The sequence below is a fragment of the Streptopelia decaocto genome (genome assembly GCF_964273445.1).
Source record: "Streptopelia decaocto genome assembly, chromosome: 3".
In the NCBI taxonomy this organism is placed as follows: Eukaryota; Metazoa; Chordata; class Aves; order Columbiformes; family Columbidae; genus Streptopelia; species Streptopelia decaocto.
The window spans coordinates 113722757-113743395 of record NC_138656.1 but is presented as its reverse complement, the minus strand read 5'-3'; the positions used below and the strand labels follow the sequence as shown (position 1 = coordinate 113743395).

The 20639-nt window shown below is 44.0% G+C and overlaps 1 protein-coding gene across 3 annotated transcripts in view; it reads right to left on the bottom strand.

The window, feature by feature from the left end:
- The window catches only part of EVA1A (eva-1 homolog A, regulator of programmed cell death), a 68844-nt gene that overhangs the window by 34070 nt on the left and 14135 nt on the right, over positions 1-20639 (bottom strand). The window lies entirely within an intron of this gene.

The window sequence follows — 20639 nt, the reverse complement described above, 5'->3', positions numbered from 1 at the left end:
AGGCGAGCACAGTTCCAGCACAGCCACCGAATATCAGCCGGTTTATGCCAGTCTAGAGGATGACAACATTAGAAAATTATTGGACCCTAAATATATTGTAAAAAATGCAAAGGTAATACTAATGGACTAAAAAACCCACAGGGAACAGAACGTCTTTAAATAAATGTAAACAATACAGAATTTGATTTTATGTTGAGGTAGGAGGTTGCATGTGAGGATGGAGTTAGATAAACAGTTTGATGAAAAAATCTGTTCCTGAAAGAACCCTGGGCAAAGCAATGAATCTTGAATTGTTCAGATATATCCTCCAACTGGGAAATCTGCTTGAGGGCGGTTCGTTACTTGGGTTTATCACCTCAGTCTGTTCGTGCCCACATACGTATGGCAGCAAACCATCCCCCAGCACAGCGGCAGGGCAGGAGTCAAGTCAAATTGTACCTAAGGGATGGAGGAGCTGTGGTACACTGGGAACACCAACACTGGAAAAACACACAGAGGTCACAGTGGACACAGAATACGTAGTGCAATGCCCTTTGGCATGTTACTTGAAGACTTAAAAGGGAATTTTAGTATCTTAGGGACCGGGCATGTTACCTCTCCTGCGTGGCATGGGTGAGACTGAAACAGGAACATCATGTAAAATTCAGGCAGTCTGTTTGGTTTAGCTTGAAAAAAGATGAAAGAAGAAGCAGAGATGAGGCAGTGGTGTGATTTAAGAGCTGAAAAAAGGGCTTTATGCTGGAAAATGGAAAGAACATGGTGTTTAGTGTATCAACATGGAGCCTGTGAAAGATGACTTAATTTGATGTATTAAGAGAAAGAAAGCACCAGCTTCCAGTGAACACCTCAGTCTAGCAGAAGGAGTCATAACAATAACCACCAGCTGGACACATCCCAGATTAGAGACGCGGTGCAAGTCTTTAACAGTCAGGATCACTAACCTTTACTATCACTGCCATGAGTGACATGTCCTTCTTATGGGTTTTCCAAATCAGGCCTGAACCCCCAGGTGGGATGTGTTTATTGTACCGAGCTTAGTATAAAACCAACTGGATAAGACGTAATAACACATATTAGATCATGTTGGATGATCCTCTGCTCCCTTCTGGCCTTTAAACTCTATGAATGAACTTATGACCTTTATAAAACACTGGCTGCCCTGGAGAAGATATTTAAATGTATGTGTAATGAGTTCCATTATGCTAAGGCATGCATCTTCATTCTGTTTCTAGGAACACTTAACCTCATGTTTTTCCAAACATGGCCTATACTCCTATACTATCAGCTGCTGCATTACTATTATTATTTATTTGCATACTAAGGTAGTAATTTCTGTGATCTCAGCACCATCAGATTCCTTTCTGTTCTGCCAAAATTATGTGGTGCCCTCCCAGCTCTTCCCCACGTACTCATGCAGCCAACACTCTTCCTTCTCCTGTTTGCCATAACCGGTCTCCCTCTTGCTCTCCCACTCTGAGGTAGCCCCAAAACTACACTTCTTGAATTCTCTGTCTTGCTTTGGGCCAGTCCTCCAGGATCCAGCTCTCTCCCAGTATGCAGACATGCCCCTTCCCTAGTTTTTAATCCTCTCTCTTCCCATCCCAGACCCTTCATTACCAGCACAGATAATTTGAGGCACTTGGCACCCATTGTGCTGTATCCATGTCTATGTGCACAGTATTAACTGAAGATGACTGTATGGTAAAGGGACTTATCTCAAAACTTTTTAATTATGGTTCAAACAGAAATGCCTAATTTAAAACTAGATTGGACCCAACCTAAAGGCTGAGATTTGCAGCATGCACGCAGAAAGAAAGGCCTTCCTATAAATATCTTGTAAATGCTTGGAAGTGTATTGCAGACCGGTCTTGTACCAACACACAGGTTAACTGAACCCTTCAGAGCTCCCTCCCAACCTGAATTACTCTATGCCTTATGATCCTAATATCCTATTTCATTGCCCATCTGTGATGGAGTTCTGCCTGGAGCCCCCTTGAAAGAATCATGGTTTATTTTAGCTGGTCTGGCTTTGGGTATCTTAACGCTCTTAACACTGCCAATCACACACTTGGGGGAGGGAAAAAAGTAAAGAAGAAAAAAAGGCAGGCAGATCCACCTAACCATAAATCATACATTAAGCAGGCAATTGAATCTTCTACATATAATCCCCTCTCTAAGACTCATTAATAAGACCTTCTAACCTAAATAAAGCCATTTTACATGTGTTTATTTCACATTGATGCCCATGTCTTCTGGTCCCTGACTCCCGAAGCCTTGTTACAACCTTTCTGCGCTTGCGTTTGTCCCATGGAGACTATATGCAAGTCAGTGTGTCTTACCCTGTTGCCTTTGAAAACCAGTGTGCAGCCCCACAGACGCCGACCCCCTCTTTGTTTACTGCCTTATTATTTTCATTCACTCACTTGCACTTGCAAAGCAAATCATTAATGGCAATCACATGTGCACAGGGTGTGACACCCCAACACATGCCTCTCTGTGATTTATCACCCTCCACTTCCTGGCACACAAGGCAGCCCAACATCTGGTTGTGACTAGTGCCCCATTTTGGTTTGAGGTTCTCCTTCTCCCACAGCGTCTGAAAGGACTGAGAACCAAAAATGATACAGGCAGCAAACCAGCCCATGCTGGAATAGGGCTTGAGTCTTGCCATAAAAACAAGCAGGGAGCAACTTTCAGCAACACGCATCTACAAAATACAGTCTGTTTAATTCCTGTTTAGAATGCTATGTCCACACACACACACCTATGTCCTGCTGATGCTCAAAATGTGATTTGCAAACCACTCAGAAGTGGCTTGTTAAAGAAAACTCATTTTTGTCCCCTTCAATTTGAGGAGCTTCCCAGTGACTTTCACAGCACACAGATAGCTTGAACAATAGGAACTTACATGATGGAGGGTTAGATCAGATTGCCTGCTCTCACTGTCCAGGTCAGGTATCCTAATTATCATGAAATCTAAATTCAAGATGACGATGAGCAATTCAGAGAATTGCCAAAGACTCAGAGCTTGGTCCCTAACACCATCAATGGAGAAAAATAATAACCAATTCTATGCTGGAAACCTGTAACAGGTAGACCCCATAATTCCCGATCAATCAGAAGTGTGAAAAAATTCAGCCTTTAATAAACATCGCTGAGGTGGTAAATTTTGAGAGTGGACCAATTTCTGCTGAAGCTACTAAGGACATTTCAAGAGGTTCGTCTACAAACAATGATCAAAGTGGGGGCTTCAGAGAGACCCACCTGTGAGCTTTCAGAAGAATCCCGTGCAAAAAGCAAATATCCCTGTACACTTCTACTCTGTTCTGTTATGTAATTACCATGGGATTTTACGTGCCTCATTAAGGCACCGGGTGTGACATAGCAGGTCCTGGTATATAGGGCCATTTTAGGACTGTTATGTACACCATGTCAGCTGAAAAGCAGTATCAGCCCTAGTCTGAAGACCTGAAATGGCCTCTCAAGGCATTTGGCAGACAATGCTGAGAGCTCTAGTACAACAAATGAAAGCATGGGAAGAGCAGGCTGGTAGCTAAGGTTACCATTAGTGCACCTGAACTCCAAACAGAAACCACTCTTCTGATGAAATGTTTCCCACTGAGGAATCCTTTGTAGCTCAGGGTGGGTTATTCTTTATTTCACATTTTTGGATTTGCCTGCTTTCCCAGACTGCCCTTCTGACACAAAAGAGACGCTTAAGAACAACAAGTCCTAAATCTGTGAAAAGGAATTGCAAAGAGATGTTTCATATAAAATAAACTGAAAACCGGTCTCCAGACATGTAAACAGGAGTCCAAATCACAGAATCATAGAATGGTTTGGGTTGGAAGCAATCTTCAAAGATCATCTAGTCCAAGCCCCCTGCCATGGGCAGGGACATCTTTCACTGGACCATATTGCTGAAAGGCCCATCCAGCCTGACCTTAAACACTTCCAGGAAAGGGCCAGTCACAACTTCTCTGGGCAACCAGTTCCAGTGCATCACCACTCTCATCACAGAAAATTTCTTCCTTCTATCTAAACTAAACCTACCCTCTTTTGGTTTAAAACACTTACCACATGTCTTGTCACTACAGGTCCTGGTAAAAAGTCTCCCTCCTTGTTTCTTACAACCTCCCTATAAGTATGGAAAGGCTGCAATAAGGTCTCCCCGGACCATTCTCTTCTCCAGGCTGAACAACCCCAACTCTCCCAGCCTGTCCTCCCAGCAGAGCTGTTCCAGCCTTGGATCATTTCTGTGGCTCCTCTGGCCCCTCTCCAACAGGTCCATGTGTGTCCTGTGCTGAGGGCTCCAGAGCTGGACACAGAACTGCAGGTGGGGTCTCACTAGAGTGGAGCAGAGGGGCAGAATCACCTCCCTCCACCTGCTGGACATGCTGCTTGTGATGCAGCCCAGGATACAACTGACCTTCCGGGCTGCAAGTGCACATTGTCAGCTCATGTCCAATCTTTCATCCCCCAGCACCCCCAAATCCTTCTCTGCAGGGCTGCTCTCAATCCCTTCATTCCCCAGTTTGTACTAATACTGGGGATTGCTCGGGTTCAGGACCTTGCACTTGTCCTTGTTGAACTTAATGAGATTGGCATGGCCCCACTCCTCAAAGGCTATCAAGGTCCCTCTGGATGGAATCTCTTCTCTCAAGTGTATCAACTGCACCACACAGCTTGGTGTCATCTGCAAATGTGCTGACACAAACAAGGCACAACATCAAACATGGCTGGTGTGGGAGTACGTGCTGACCAGTGGATTCTGGCATCAACAAATGTTTCTGCTTTTATAACATCCAAGATACCAAATATTAGCTCTAATAGCAGAAGGAAGAGAAACTTTGGTAGAGACTAAGCATACAAGCAGAGACAACCAGCTTCCCCAGGAGATTCAGCCCATTCTACAATAGATGTCCTGTATTCTTGGACTTACCTATTCTTTGAAGGTGTTCACCTCTCTCCATCACCTAGGAAAGCAAGATTTCACTGAACAGCTAAACCAAAATCTACTGTTACCAAGAAGTGGAGGGTTTGGTTTCTTTCACTTCTTCCCTGCTTTTATTTCCTGCTGACATTGATTCCCGTTCTTTCCTCACTGTTATGTATCCCCATACCTACATTACTGAACTTGATCTTTCCCCCCTTGCCCCGTCAAAAGTGAGGTTATTTCACTTACAAATCCAAACAGTCCGTTTTTTGTTATTTTAGTTTTTTGTCATTTCAGTGAATTGAATGACCTGACTTATCAAACAGTCAGCAGGAACAAGCAGCCAGGTTTGCCTTGCTTTGGTGGTAAAGAGCTTATAATTCGGCTCAAGTCATGGAATGAATTATATGTGCAAGCATCCCTGTGCCCAGGGCTACTAGTTAACGAGTAAAAAATCTAAACAATAAACTTTCCTTTCCTTTCTCCTCATTCGCACCACAAATTAGATATTAATAACACTCTTGAAAAGACTGTTTTGAAGACAAACCCATGGTTCATGAAACACTAAGCCTCAAGCACAGAAAAACCTTTGTCCAAACATAGTCAGACACGTGAACAGCAATAAAAGCCACCTATGTGCAAGTATTAACATCTGGGCTTAAAAGCAACCCTGGTGGATGCACAAAAGGAAGGAGACCATCCAAAATAATTTAAAATGTGTATCTAAGTATTTTGTACCTTTTCTTACAATTGTAAGTGTGCTGTAGTTGCTACGTCTATGCTTATAAATAAGACAGGCCAAGGAAGGCTTGTTCTCTGACCCTCAGGGCAATACACATAGCACAGCTTGTGTCCATATGGCCAAAATCTCTCCCTCGCACCCTCCCACACAGTGTGGCCTCAGTCATACAGCTTGATGGGAAGAGTTGCTGGCCCACTCTGGCTCCCAAACCATGCCTGGACAAGGGCTAGTTAGCAGGTGACAAAGCCAGGGAAAAATAAGCAGAGCAACAATTAAACAGTTTGGAGGATGCAGGGCATTGCTTGAGCCCACCCCTCACCTTGGACCTGTGCAGTCTCCTAGTATGGATGCAGCCGGTGAGAGTAGTCAGAGATGCAGACAAAAAGTCATGTATCTGTATATTTAATAGAAATAGAGTTTAACCAGAGATGAGCAAATTCAGAATCTGCAACTCAAACACCCTAGAAAGAAAATAAATGTTTGCCTTCCTCCCAGATAATGTAGTTACACTATAAAACTAGCACCTATTTATATGTGCTATCACATATTCTTTCTGTCTGGATCTCACTTATTATTGTAGATAAGTAATCTGACTCCTATGTTTTAATCTACAAAAATGTCATCATAAACCAGGACTTATCAATTCCACAAATAAAATCTATTTTCCAGGAAAGACTGGCTTCCTACTGTGCAGCTATTCAGCAAGGAGTGGGAACACCAACACTCATTCTACACAGTGTTCCCCTGTCCTGGGAAAGGTGTCTTGGGAGCGGGAAGACTTCATGTGCTTCTAGCATGAAAGTCAAAATGAAATGTTCTGAAAGATGCACTGTTTGCCTTGCAGAATTAGAGTCCAATGCCGTGTGGTCTTGAGAAACAGAGCTGTGATGCTTCTCTGAAAATGAGGAAAGAAAAATGAGTAGTAGCCTTCAGAGTGACCACTGTGCATTCTAGCATTTCATTTATGGTTTGCCTTCACCAGAGGATTAATTTGCTGTTAATCTGAACCCGCCCTATTCAGAGGCTCCACATCAGCACTGTCTTGGAAAGAACAGTGTCTCTCAGGACCTTCTCGTAATCAAACTACAGAAACATGGTGTGCTATTAGGACAGGAACCAAACTAGCTGGAAAAGTGTTTAGTGTGTAGTTATCAATGATTCATTTTTCACAGTGAAAGGATACATCAAGTGCGGTTTTGCAGAGGTCAGTCCTAGATCTAGTTCTAATGAAAATATTTTCTTTTTCCTGGACGGATAGTACCTGGATGATGACCAAGATGCTGGAATATAGATAATGTTTATTGCATTTGCAGATGATACCAATCTAGGGAGAACTGCACTAAAAGGAGAGAGAATTCAATGTGTTCTTGAGAGGCTGGAGAAACAGACAAGTCCAAGATACCAAAGTCAGACAGGAACAATCTACTAGGCAAATACAAGATGAAAATCAGCTTTCCAGATAGCAGTCCTGCAGATCACAAGGGTGAACATCAATCAGTGATGTCAAGTGACTGAAGGATCTCAGAAGAGAAGATCTAAATCATTTGCTTTTCCTCAACAGTAGTAAGATCTCAGCTAGAGAACTGTGACTGGTCTGGGGCTCTTGGTTGCGAGTGAAAGATGGACCTCCAGGAGAGAGTCCAGATGAAAGAAAAAGAACAATCACTAATTTAGGCAATACTGATACTGTCACCATAAGATTGAGAAGGAACCTGGGGGATGTGAAAACAGGCTTCAAAAATATAAAGTTTGCTAGACAGCAGAAAGAAATAATCTACTTTCTGTGTGCATTTGGACACATGAGAATTAATGGGCTAGAGAAATTGCATCAGGAAAATTTTGGTTAGTCACTAGGAAAACATTTCTAATGGAATGGAAACATGCAAGTGCATTGCCAGGCGTCACCCTTGACCAAATACCTGTCAGGAACGGTCAGTGTACATTCTGCTTAGTGACAGGAGGGTGGACTAATGAGCTCTTGAAAGGAGCTTACAGTTGCATGACTCAAGAGTGAAGCAGTTAAGTCTCCATGTGTACAAGAAGATCTTGACAATGCCAGCCTGTCTTAGGAACTTTAAATTGCCTGCTAGCCATGGACACAGTATCACAAATCATTCTTGGTTTCTCAGTTGCTTTCCCCAAATCTCCAGAGCCTTCCAGACTTAATCCAGCCTAATTCAGTCCCATTTGTTTGCTTGGTCACCAAATCGCCTTACCTGAATATGACAACTCAGCTTTGATCATCTCTGTTCTCCAAGGTGGCAGTGCTAAGGTCTATATTAAGTCGCTGAGGTACCCTGTTTCCAGCTGACCAGGAGCTCTTACCAAAACACATTTTAACTTTATAAGGATGGCATAAAAGCATATAGATCAGGGAAGCAGAAAAACTTCATAGAACCAGGAAACTCCTATCTGTCCAAAGGGAGCCAATGAAAAATATGAACCTTTAGATCATCTACGCAGGTTGGCTGCACAAGCCAAAGATCCAGCAAACAAAGGACTAGAGGAAACAATTTGGGTTTTCAAGTCCTTACACACATGAGAAACTGTGTACTAGAAATTTAGTCCAAATGGATTTCCTTCATATTTCTCCATGCAGCCAACCAGTACCAGCAAAAGAAGATGTTTCAAATCTACAGTATGACAGAGAAAAAAGACTGAGAAAGACCAGAAGCACTCTCCAAGCATTACTGGGGGTTTTGGGGCTGTACATGTGTAGAAGATGGTAGGAAATGCCTTTCCATGCCCCAAAACACACCTCAGAAGGATCAGACCACCCACCTCCTGAAGGCAAAAGCACCCAAGAGTCACCTCTGCATTATCACAGGTTCTGTCCCCTCTCTTCCATGAATTAGCTAGGATTCTGATTTGAAACAGAAAACTTCTCATCAGCATCTCTTCCCTGTGAGACAATTAAGTGTTTGATTACTATTTTCAAGCAGTATAAAAGCCACCAGTCAGCAGTCTGACAGGTTTCATTATTGAAGGAAAAAAGTATTTCTAGGTGCCTAGGAACAACGAGCCATAATTTCTTTGTAACAGGAGGAAATGACCACAACACCCAAATCCACATCTTCACTCTGTGTCTTTGGAGCTGCTCAACCTGCATTTCCTTTCCTTTTTCCTGATTTTTTGTTTCATCTATTTGTTTACTAAGGGATGTACCCTGCATTGTCTCACCCTTGTCCAAAGCCCATCCAGTGCAGTTTATAAAGCAGAGTGTGATTTGCATGAGAATTTCCACAATGTGACATTTGTAAATCATCATCTAAGTGTTGCAGAGTGCCCAAGCCTGAAATATCCAAGCATTCGGTGAGTGACCAGCAGTGACTTGATTCTGGCAGTCAGTGCTGTTTATCGAATCATAGAATCATAGAATAGTTTGGGTTGAAAGGGACGTTCACAGCTCATCCAGTCCAACCCCTGCCATGAGCAGGGACATCTTCACCCAGCTCAGGTTGCTCAGAGCCCCGTCCAGCCTGACCTGGGATGTCTCCAGGGATGGGGCATCCACCACCTCTCTGGGCAACCTGGGACAGTATTTCACCACCCCCATCATAAATAATTTATTTGTCATGTCAAACCTGAATCTCCCCTCATTCAGTTTAAACCCAGCACCCCTTGTCCTCTCATTCTAGCAGTGGATGCTGCTTGACACCTAACCCAAACAAATGCATCCTCCTGCCAAAGCAAAGAGAAAAAGAAAAGCTACAGACCAGGTAGCCTTTCTCTGCAGTCACTACAGGAGACAGAGGAGAGCAACAGAGTTGTGACCACTGGCATGAGGGGTTTTGCTGCTGTTACCACATCATACATGTCAGAGAAAAAGCCATAAGGTTGGTCCCAGCTGTGCAGGAGACGGAAAACCTTTGAACAGCAGCTTGGGATCTGCCTGCTTTTTCTTCGCACTCATTTTATTTCTCACCTGGACGTACCACTTCAGCTAGGATTCCCGGCACAGTAATCAGGCACACAGATTTCACTTCAGGGAGAAGGTAAGTGTTTAATGCTAACAAAATGAGTCACAAAAAAAATACTGATTTCTTTCCCAGGCACCTCACTAAATTTCCTCACACCTAGACTGACTTTGACATCTAAGGTTGGTACTCACTGCGCATGCCCAGGAACACCACTGGCTCAGCTAAGCACCCCTGAAGGACCCATCTCCCGCAGCGGTCTCTTCCCACACTGACAGCACCGGCTTCAGTGCAAACCTCAGCAGTCACAGCCACTCTCCATCAAAAGTTGCACACAACGGCCACCTTATGCAACCTTGTCAGTGGAGCTCAAGAAACAAGAGATGCACTTCCAACCCCCAGCTCAGCCTCAGGAGGGCTTCATAATTTCCACACCCCATAGGGACCAGAGCACCCCACTGAGGAGCTGCCTTCTTAGAAATCATAGAATAGTGTGGGTTGAAAGGACCTTCAAAGCACATCCAGTCCAACCCCTGCCATGAGCATCTTCAACTAGATCATGTTGCTCAGAGCGCTGTCCAGCCTGGCCTGGGATGTCTCCAGGGATGGGGCATCCACCACCTCTCTGGGCAACCTGGGACAGTGTTTCACTACCCGCATTGTAAATAATTCCTTCCTCATGTCTGGCCTGAATCTCCCCTCCTTTAGTTTAAAACCATTACCGCTTGTGCTATCACAACAGGCGCTGCTAAAAAGTCTGTCCCCATCTTTGTTATCGCCCCCTTTTAAGTACTGAAAGGCCGCAATAAGGTCTCCCTGGAGCCTTCTCTTCTCCAGACTGAACAACCCCAACTCTCTCGGCCTGTCCTCCCAGCAGAGCTGTTCCAGCCTCGGATCATTTCTGTGGCTCCTCTGACCCCTCTCCAACAGGTCCATGTCTGTCCTGTGCTGAGGGCTCCAGAGCTGGATGCAGTATTCCAGGTGGGATGTACCTGTCCTGGGGAAGCTCAGCAGCTGGACAGCATTGAGCCCAAAAGCCACAAGGCAGAGTCTTGCTGTGAAGCTTCACCACCATGTGGGTGGATTTGAGTTTTGCAGCCCAGGTGAGGAAGTGTTGTGTCCCTTCCAGCAACCCTAATGGTCCATACTGATGCTCTTCTCTCAGAAGCAACAGTAAGAAAAGCCCGGCCAACCCATCTGTCTAGCTAAAGAAGACCACAAACATGTCTTTGCTCCAGTCATCAGCCACACAAGGCAAACATCTACCAGGTGCCTCAAGCGGACACTGGTCACGAAGGCAGAAAAATTGCTGGCAGCGTGGCCTTTGACTCCTACAGCCTTCAAGCTGGGACTGGGAGAACTGGTGTCTGGTCCCAGTTCCTGGCTGATGCCCACAAGCACTTAAGTGCTCATGCAGATCATGCTTTGCAACCTTCCTGGCCTCAGTTCTCCACACAGGCAGGATAAAAGTATCTCTCAGGACATCATGGGCTACCAAAGCTTTTGAGTGACAGTAAGTGAGACCCATAAATCAATCTCATAGGCTGGTACAGCCTTTTACATTGCAGGCACTACAAGTGGACATGAGTAAAAACACATTCATGTCGCTTTGGACTTCAAAAAGAACCAAATCTCAATCCAGCCTTTTTAGTGAAGGTTACGAGCTGGAGGAATCTTCATAGCAAGAGTCAAAAAGCATCCCGAGAAAAGAGGAGCTACGGCTCCTACTGCCCTGTCAGGCTTTCAGGACTGTGTCATTCATTTGCTGGCCCCCACTACACTGCTTTTATGGTTTTCTTGCTTTCCTTTCTGCTCTGTTTCATGGTCACCCAGCATTTCAATCAAAGTTGCATTTCCTCACTTCTCATTCTCCCCAACCCTTTGCAATCCTGGAAGGAAAACAAGGACAGACAGAGCTGGCTGGCTGTAAAAAGCTGTTCTCACACCAAAAGAAGCACTTTCTAACAAAACAAGCAGTCTGGCTGCACTGCCTGTGCTTTGCTTCCCTGCTTTAGGGCACATCTGCAGAGATACAGCAGCCTCAGATGGGTGACATAAATAATAAAGAACCATTCTTAATAATCAAGCGCCTTCAGCCTTGCCAAAAAAGTAGCTGATACACCCATTCCAGCTCCTGCACACATGTTGATCTCTGGAGCCTTCCTTCCCCCAGAGCTGGTGACTGAACCAATCCCAAGTTTGACTTTTTTCTTAGTTGACTTGTTTATTGCCAAATTCCAAAACAAAACAAAAAAATGCACTTTTCAAACGTGATTTATGAAGTGCCTCTAAGAAGGTGCACGCATGCACACATGAAAACACACAGGGTTGCGGTTCCAGCTGCACGGGAAAAGCAGCAACAGGAACTCTCACTGCATAATAAACACTACCTGAGCAAGAACTTTTGTTTGTCTGCAAAGGCTTGGGGCCAGATCTTTGGGGAGAAGCATAACTGTACCAGTTCATTACCTTCTTTTGGCTTGTGAAATGATGCATTTTTTTGTTTAATTTTGAAATACTTCTCTTAAACACAGGCACACAAGCACAAAAGGCAACTATCTGCCCTTGGTCAGTTCAAACTAGGCCACACCTGCATGTCCAAATAGTTTAACAGCCCCAGCTTTAAGTCTTTACAACCATCGTCAAAGAGGAGGGACACTTAATTTTCATTTTGAAGGGCAGAAGAAAAGCATATTAATATTCAACACATCACTGGTTAATGAGAGTGCTGCGCACTTTGTTCCAAAGGAACGGTCATCATCCAAGATGCTCTGACAGCTATTTGAGGAGCAGAGGCTCTTGCATCTCTCTTGTAAACTCAATATGTAAGCCGCTGAGAAGCAACACAGGGTTTTCAGCAAGAACAGAGGTCATTTGCTGTACCTTGTATGCTTCGAGTGGCTAAATGTAAGCAAAGCATTTTGAGCCACAAGACACACTCCATGGTAAAGCCCAGTCCAACAAAGGTGAGTACAGGGTGACAGGGACCTGCAGCCCCTGCTCAGCTCTGCAAATGAGCATAAGAATTGCATCTCCAGAGGTCCATGCTCTGAGCTTTACTCCCGCTCTCCTCCCTAGGCCTGTGGAAGTTCAAATATTTTTAGCTGTTTTCCATGAGTGAAGGAATGTCTTTTCCTAAGTTACCTCATTCATAAGGGCAGTTCAGCCAAGACAAACAGGTCCTAAGTGTGATCACACCAACTCCAGCCAAGGAAGAGAGTTCAAACCACATTAACGTGCATGCTCGACTCACAGGTACCTGGAATTATTAGTATTTATGGGGCATGAAATTATGTTCCTGACTTCCCCACCTGGCCACACGGATAGGATGGGGAGGAAATTTCAGATCGTTCCTGCCCTTACTTTTCTGAGCATCTCTGAAAGTGAGTGAGCAGCCCTGAAAGCCCCAAGATGAGTGCGGGGTCATCATGGGGTGTTCCCTGAACTAAGGCTTTTTCAGGAATACATGCCAAAAATGAAAGCCAGAGGCCAAAAGCAGCTCAATTTCTTTCCCAGGAAGATCTGTTCTACCCCAGGCTTGCTTTGCTAATCACACGCTCACCTCCATACACCTTTACTCTCATCTCAGCATAAGCAGACAGCCATTAACACCAAAGCAAAGGGACCGGCAACTCAATGAATAACCCCTATATACAACTATTGTTCCTCAAACACCAGCTAATTAACTCTCAAAAACACCATCAAAGTTGTAAAACCAGCATAGTATTTACCTTCCACAAGTGCAAAAGCTACACCATGGAAGTTAAGTGACTTGCCCAAGTAAACCTATTCAAGGTCTTCAGATACAATTTTACCTGCAGATACCACATAAACACTGATGGTAACTACTTGAAGGCCTGGGCTTAGGCACTTCAGCTGTGCCAGGCAGGGAAATGTAGATACTAAATACTCTATCTGTCTATCTAAAACATTTAGCAGACACCCAGAAATATAAGAAAGGCTAGTTCAGTGCACAGACAGAACTTTTCTCATGTTATCAACCACTAGCAAATATATATTGAATGGAGGTGCCTGATCAATAGGAATTAGTATACAATTAGTATACAAACAGGCTTAAGATTGGAAAATACTGATATGCAGACCCTCAAAGTCCTGCTTTATCCATTTTGGACACTGCCTCAGCATTAGTGAGCAGCCCTCTGCCGTGTTCTCAAAGCTGCTCTACACTGCACAGGTTGTTGCACTATGAGCACTTGCTGGCTTTTCATTAATGTAAACTGTAATGTAGGTGATGACGGCCAAAGAGATGATTATATCCATCCCCTCAAAGGGAGGTGCATTCCTCCCAGTGTGTCTCCTGCACAGCATTTATTGTCCTCCCAGCAGTGACAAACTCAGGACCAACAAAAACAACAACAAAAATGCTTAATCCCTTTCCAGGGAGTTCTTGTCTGCAAAATCCTCCTTATGAAAGACAGATGTGAACCTGCCAGTCCAGTGAGATGCAGAAAGCCCTGGTAAATGCAGGAATGAGTGTTCTTGCACACAGAATTGGCAAGAAATAACGGGGAGGTTCAAACAATGAAAGAAGTAAATCATTTCAATATGACAGTCTGGATTTGAGAACGATTTCAGGCCACGGGCAGAGAAATCAAAGACCATCATCTCCAGCAATCCCAAAGGAAAACAAACCATTCCTTTCCCCAGAAAGTAAAGTTATAAGCCAAGGTGAAGCGAATTGAGGTTGAGGAAGGGAAAGATCCTTATTCAGCGAAGCACATTGCAATAATCAGAGCACACATGTTACCGGAGATGTAATTTAAAGCAGAGATCAAATTCTACAAAGCAAGACAAAAAAGAAAAGTAATAGTAAAGGAATGCTATAAGCAACAGGAAACCTCAGCACTGACAGGGCCTTGCTGAACACTACACAAACCATACAGCACCAGCCACACCTGAGGGGACCTTTCGTATTGCACTAACATTCAATCCCCCTGCCAGGCTGTGTGCGTGATTTTTCTTTGCTTTTTATTAGTTAAGATCAAAATCCAGCATCTAATGAAATCTCTAAGTCTTTCTAACAAGCAGGAATAAGAAAAATGCCAGCCTAATTTCCTGGATTAAGACAAAACAACAGGAAAGTTTGGGAGGTTTGTGTCTTACTTTAGATTCCTGGCAGCAGCATCACATCTGCTTCCCCCATCAAATGCCCAAGCCCATTTTAGGGTGATGTCAACAGCAGCTCCCCAAATTAAAAAAATTGCCATTGTTTGTAAATCCAGAGCACCCATGATAAAGTCAGTGAGGTGACAAACAGCAGCTCAGCAAAGCTCAGTCCATTGATGGGCACCATGGACATCACACAGATGCAACCAACCCCACAAATTGCTCACCAGCGAACAGGAAACTTCTCACACTCAAAAATGTATGTGTAGGTGGTGGCAAGGCTGGAAAATGAACCGGGATGGAGAACTCCAGGCCCAAAGCAATGCTCTCTTCATCCACCAAATGTCACATCCCTACTCACCACCCCTGCAAAGACGAAAGATGCTGGTTATATTAATTCTCAGCCTTCACCCCTAGTCTTTTTTTTACCAATTTGAAATCATATATGAGTTTTCCCCTCAAACGAATTATTACTTCAATTGCTTTCTTGTAAGCTGCTTTTATTTAATGTCCAACATCAAAACAAAAGTAATTAATTTAGAAAGCTTGATTCGTAGGTGCGTTAGGTCCATTTACCTCTCTCTAACCTGCAAACTAACAAGCTATGACTCTTACAATCCTTGGGAAATCAGGGTGACATTTTAGGGAGGGATGTTGCAATTAAGAAAATACAAAATAAATAGAGTTGTTTGCTATTCATCCACCATCTCAAAGCCATTTAGGGGTAATGTGGCACTTCTACACTTCACACCTTTGTGTTGACTTTCACAGTTGGGGGCAGATAATTTCTTCAGTCTTCCAGTTGCTTTTCTCCCAAGAAAGACGCCAAATCTTTTTTGCAAGCTATAGGGATGATCTCACAAGGTTCTAATCACAAGCATTTCTGCTGTGGGTGACTGCAAGTGATGATTCAAACTATGCAAGTCCTCTTCCAATACAAGAGCGTAAAAATGCTGTCGCTGCTGCTTGGAACGTGGCCACCACTTAGCAAAGCAGAAACACACCGTGGGTTCCTGGGAAGAGTGAAAGGTAATCATTTGTGTAGACTGTGAAAGGTCAGGTAAAGCTGGGGGATTTGCACAGAAATAGAGGAGATGATGATTCCAGCACCATGGGCTTGGGCATCAGTGAAATATTGATTCATACAATGACCTCTTGCAGTCCTTCCCTAATGTCTTCTTCCTCCTTTAACCTTTAGGCATCCCGCTGTTGAGGCAAGAACTCCAGAAGTTGACTTGCTGTAACACTAGAGGCTCTAAGTATATTGTTAAGTTGCCTTTTTTCCAGCCAAGACCATCCATAAAAACAATACCTGTCCTCCCTCTTCAGCCCAGGGGAGTCCCATAGATGCCTACATGTTGCCACAAGCTAAGGAGAAAAAAAAGGCAGTTTCACATCATTCCTCTCCTTCCATAGTTCTTGTTCATCTGCTAGCAGTCTCCCATACTTATCACTGTAAAATCAAGTCATACATTTGAAAATATATATCAGCTGTCTGACATTTGAAAAATCTGTTTACAGCACTTGTCTTCTCATTACCATGTTTACCTTGATTTTATTGAAAAGCCACTTTGGAATATTGATTCCACTTGAATTGCAAATAAAAATGGCCTTTCTTGAAGAAAATGAAATATATATTTCAGAGTCAACAGACAGGAAAATCTCTCCAAGTCACTCTTGCATAGAGAAATAGCTGGCCCATTTAAGAGAGCTGTGTAATGTTGTATAACTCAGGAGACTGAGGGCTAAGCGCTGCTGTGCTGGGAAAACCTGCTCATAGTCCAGCATCATAAGACCCATTTTTTCAGTCTGTGTTTCCATTTTCCCCATTTGTGATGGTGAAAAGCTCTGCAGTAAAACCTGGCATTTAACTCTTTCTGTTCCCTACTGCAACCATCACTGTGCCACCAACTCTCTCCATTAAGCTTTTGGTAAAAGGTGGGTGAGTAGGACTGGACCTTCTCCAGTGGATGAAGAAGTTAACTGATATTGTCTCATACTTATAGAAACATTTTGCCAATAATAATTTGTCAGTGAGAATTGTGAAAAATCATAACATGTACCTGACATGGCTATACAAACAAAGTACCTCACGCTGGTGCCAGGAACTCTATTTGCTGCTTGATTTCTCCTTCCAAGCATTACAGTTAAACTACATGGGAAAAAAATATTTTGGCAGAGATTAACTATGTCTTTAATGTGTAATTTATTAATAGAGTTTGGCTGATGGATTTATAAATCTAGGTAAGTAAAGCAACTCTTTATTTGAGGAAGAATCAAAAATGCATCGTTACAAAGGATATATATTGTGTTCATTGCAGGGCTGTGAACAGTCACTAAGGATGGATCCACCTTTCTACCAGAGGGAAGCCCTAAAACCCTCTGTATGACATGGTCCAAGTGCTTCCCCATCCCATCCAGGGACACACGGTGAGTACTAAACCCTGCGTAAAACTCTTTGGCCGACCACAGGGGGAAGCATCTATGCATTCAAAGAAAAGAGCTTTGCAAGCTCCATATAGGGAGGCTTCAGCTGCGGATCTTCTTACCAACTCAAAGGACTGGATAGCATGTTGAACCAAGATATGCAACCAAAATTATTCCAAGTGAAGCAAAGATGTAGTGAGGTGGTGAACTCTCCCTGCGAAGCTTCTCCTGAAATAGATGATGATCAGTCACTGAGTTGCCTCTGCTAAGGCCTGTTTCCGCAGCATCAGAAGCTGCTCATTGCTTATTGGTTATTGTTATTCACCAGTTGGTCAGAAAAACAGACAGATTTGGATCTTCTCACAGGGAGAATCACTAGTTATTCAGATATAGTAGACAGAACATGGAGTGGGAACGTACTGACCCACAGAACACTGGAAATACCTGCAGATGGAGACAGAAAGTCTATCCCTCTACCACGGATAACCAGATCCCTCTCCAACACTGCAGGGAATAAGCAAAGCCATCAGATTTTTTTACAGACCTTTGAACCTGCAAACATTGCTCTCAGATGCATTCTGACTGACCATCTTTGGTTCAGCTGCAAAGCAGGAGTGCCACAAGACTACACAGCACATTAGGCTGAGGACACAAGCACGGGTTCAAGCCCTAATCCACTGCCCATGCATGTTAGTAACCCCCAAACCCTGAGATGAATGTCCTCCTAGACCTTCTACAATGAACCAGTCAGGACAAGTCTTAGTCTGAAGCCACCTGTAACATAACTAAACCTGGATGTTTCTTCCCAGAAGCCAAGGAGAAAGACTCCTTTTCCTCCGGCCTCCAGGTCAGCCAGTCTCAGCACCTGCTTCCCACCATCATACAGGAGGAGAAGACCTCCTCGAGCAGGCTTCAGCCTTCAGCCATGTCACAGAGCTGTTACCTGCCATCTCGTAGCCAGAGTGCATGTCCAGATAGAGTCACAGCAGAGTGTCTATAAGGAGACAGAAGACACTCTTGGCCAAAGCTCAGCCCTCAGTGGTAGCACACAAGACAAGGAGAGCAACAGTGGCTGTGTCAGCTGCTTCCCCTCTGTGTCTTGGCTCCAGGCAAGAGAGACTTTTCACAGACACGCAAGAATTTTCTCTTTGGAGTCTCTGCTGAAAGTAGAATGAGACCCCGTTTAAGGTGAGTTTTGAGGATGCGGTTGCCATATGCTGCAGTGCCCAAACAACCCACAGTCTACAAAACACTTCACAACCTCGTGGTGAAGCAGGACATGGCTCTGAGTCTCATTTTATAAAACCTCATCTGAGATCCCCGCGTATGTTGCCAGTCTGTGGCAGCCCAGGGACCTGGACATGTATTGCCAACAGAGCTGACAGCACCAAGGAGGTACAACTGGAAAGAGCATTCCCATGCGGACTTTTGCTTAGAAAAACAAAACAATCTATCAGAACTGTTGCAGAAGCAGCCCTTGGCAACCTTAAGACCAGAGTTTCAGATGCAAGGGAGTCTTCTAGATCTGAGAAAACAGGACAACTGGAAATATGGAAGCAACCCAAAATTGCCATGAAGTACTCTCTGCAACTTGTAGCAAAGCTGAACAGACATCTCTATGTCTTTATGCTACTCTTGTGCTTAACAATAAAAATAAATAAATAGCTATTAATAAATAATTAAATAAATAAATAAAATAACTAACTAAATAAATAAATAGCTATGTCCTGAAAGAACAGCCACATCATGGGGCAAGTCCCCCAAGGTGTCAGGACTGAAACTGGACCCTAGAGAGCCTGTAAGGGCAGCAGCTTCACCACTTGGGCTGGAGAGCTATCAGTCCCCTTTGGTCCCATGAGCAGAGCTTATCTGTTGGGCAGAGAGCTGCAGTAAAAAAACTACTTCAGTGGAGCCAACCTCTGAACAGTCAGCTCATCACAGCTGCACACAGCTGGAGGATCAACTCCCAGGAGATGGAATCACAGCATGGTTGGGGTTGGAAAGGACCTCTGGAGATCATCCAGTCCAACCCACCTGCTAAAGCAGGTTCACCCAGTGCAGATCGCACAGGAATGTGTCCAGGTGGGTTTGAATGTCTCCAGAGAAGGAGACTCCACAACCTCTCTGGGCAGCCTGTTCCAGGGCTCTGGCAACCTTAAAGGAGTTTCTCCTCATGTTTAGATGGAACCTCCTGTGTTTCAGTCTATGCCCGTTGTCCCTCATCCTGTCTTTGGGCACCACTCAAAAGAGTCTGTTTCATGCCCTTGACACCCATCTTGAGATATTTATAAGCATTGATAAGATCCCTGCTCAGCCTTTTCTTCTCCAGGCTGAACAGACCCAGCTCTCTCAGTCTTTCCTCATAAGAGAGATGCTCCAGACCCTTCATCATCTTTGTAGCCCGCCACTGGATTCTCTCCAGTAGTTCTGACAGGATGGCATGTGCTAAGATAGTACAGCACTCTGCCTCATGGAATTATATCTGGCTCCTACAGCAGGTGGGCTGGTGCTATCAACTCCAGACAAATCTCCAGCTCAACGTCTTATTAAAGTAAATCCCTACATGACGCCACTGACTTGTTATGGCAGATGCCATAACAAGAGCTTACAAGAGAGGCAAAGGAAGCTTCTGGGTAGAAAGAACCTCCAGATGTAAAGCTTGGCGATAAGGAGTGATGTCCCACTGCTTCAAGAGCTCATACGTCAGCCAACGGGCCAAACATCAACAGGAGGAGAATTCTGAACTTTCTGAAGCAGTTCTTAATGTCACCATTGAACTTACCAACATCTACCAGAAGGATATTTAAGATACTTTCCCCTTTAAATTTACTATATGGAACAACACCTACTAGCCAAAGCTGCCTTTGAAGTGACAGCTAGGCTATATATGTGAATCTCAATCTATACAACAGAGTGAATAAGGAAATGGGTAGCCTATACTGTAGATGCTTGCCTTAAAAATACTGTTGTTTCAATGTTCTTATTTGCTCCTAATCCATCTGCAAGAAAACTTCAAATACTAGAAGTTATTAAATCCAGAAACAATAAATTATCTACAAGGAGAAGGGAGAAGAGGCAGCTCCTTTAATCTCCCAATAAAGAAGTAAAGGAAATTGCATCATATCCAGATGGGAGACTGATGTGGCCAGACAGACAAAGGGATCAGTGCATTGGCATTAATGGCATCGCTTCCACAGATCTAGACAGACAGTGTCTATGGAGGAGAGGGCCAAAGTGAACGCCTAAATCCAACTCCTTCTCAGTCATCCAAGAGTTTTGACACAATTTTTGTACGTGGTTACTGTTTCTCAAATAAAGCGCATCAAACCCCTGGCCTTAATGCATGGAGGGGAGTGAACATGGCCATTCAGGCACATTTCTAATGCAGTTCTCAAACAACGTGGGAAAGTTATAATTCTCTTTCGCCAAGTGTAAAACCCACTGACTCTACGAAGTGAGGCTGAGCTGAATAACTACAAGTCTTAATTTT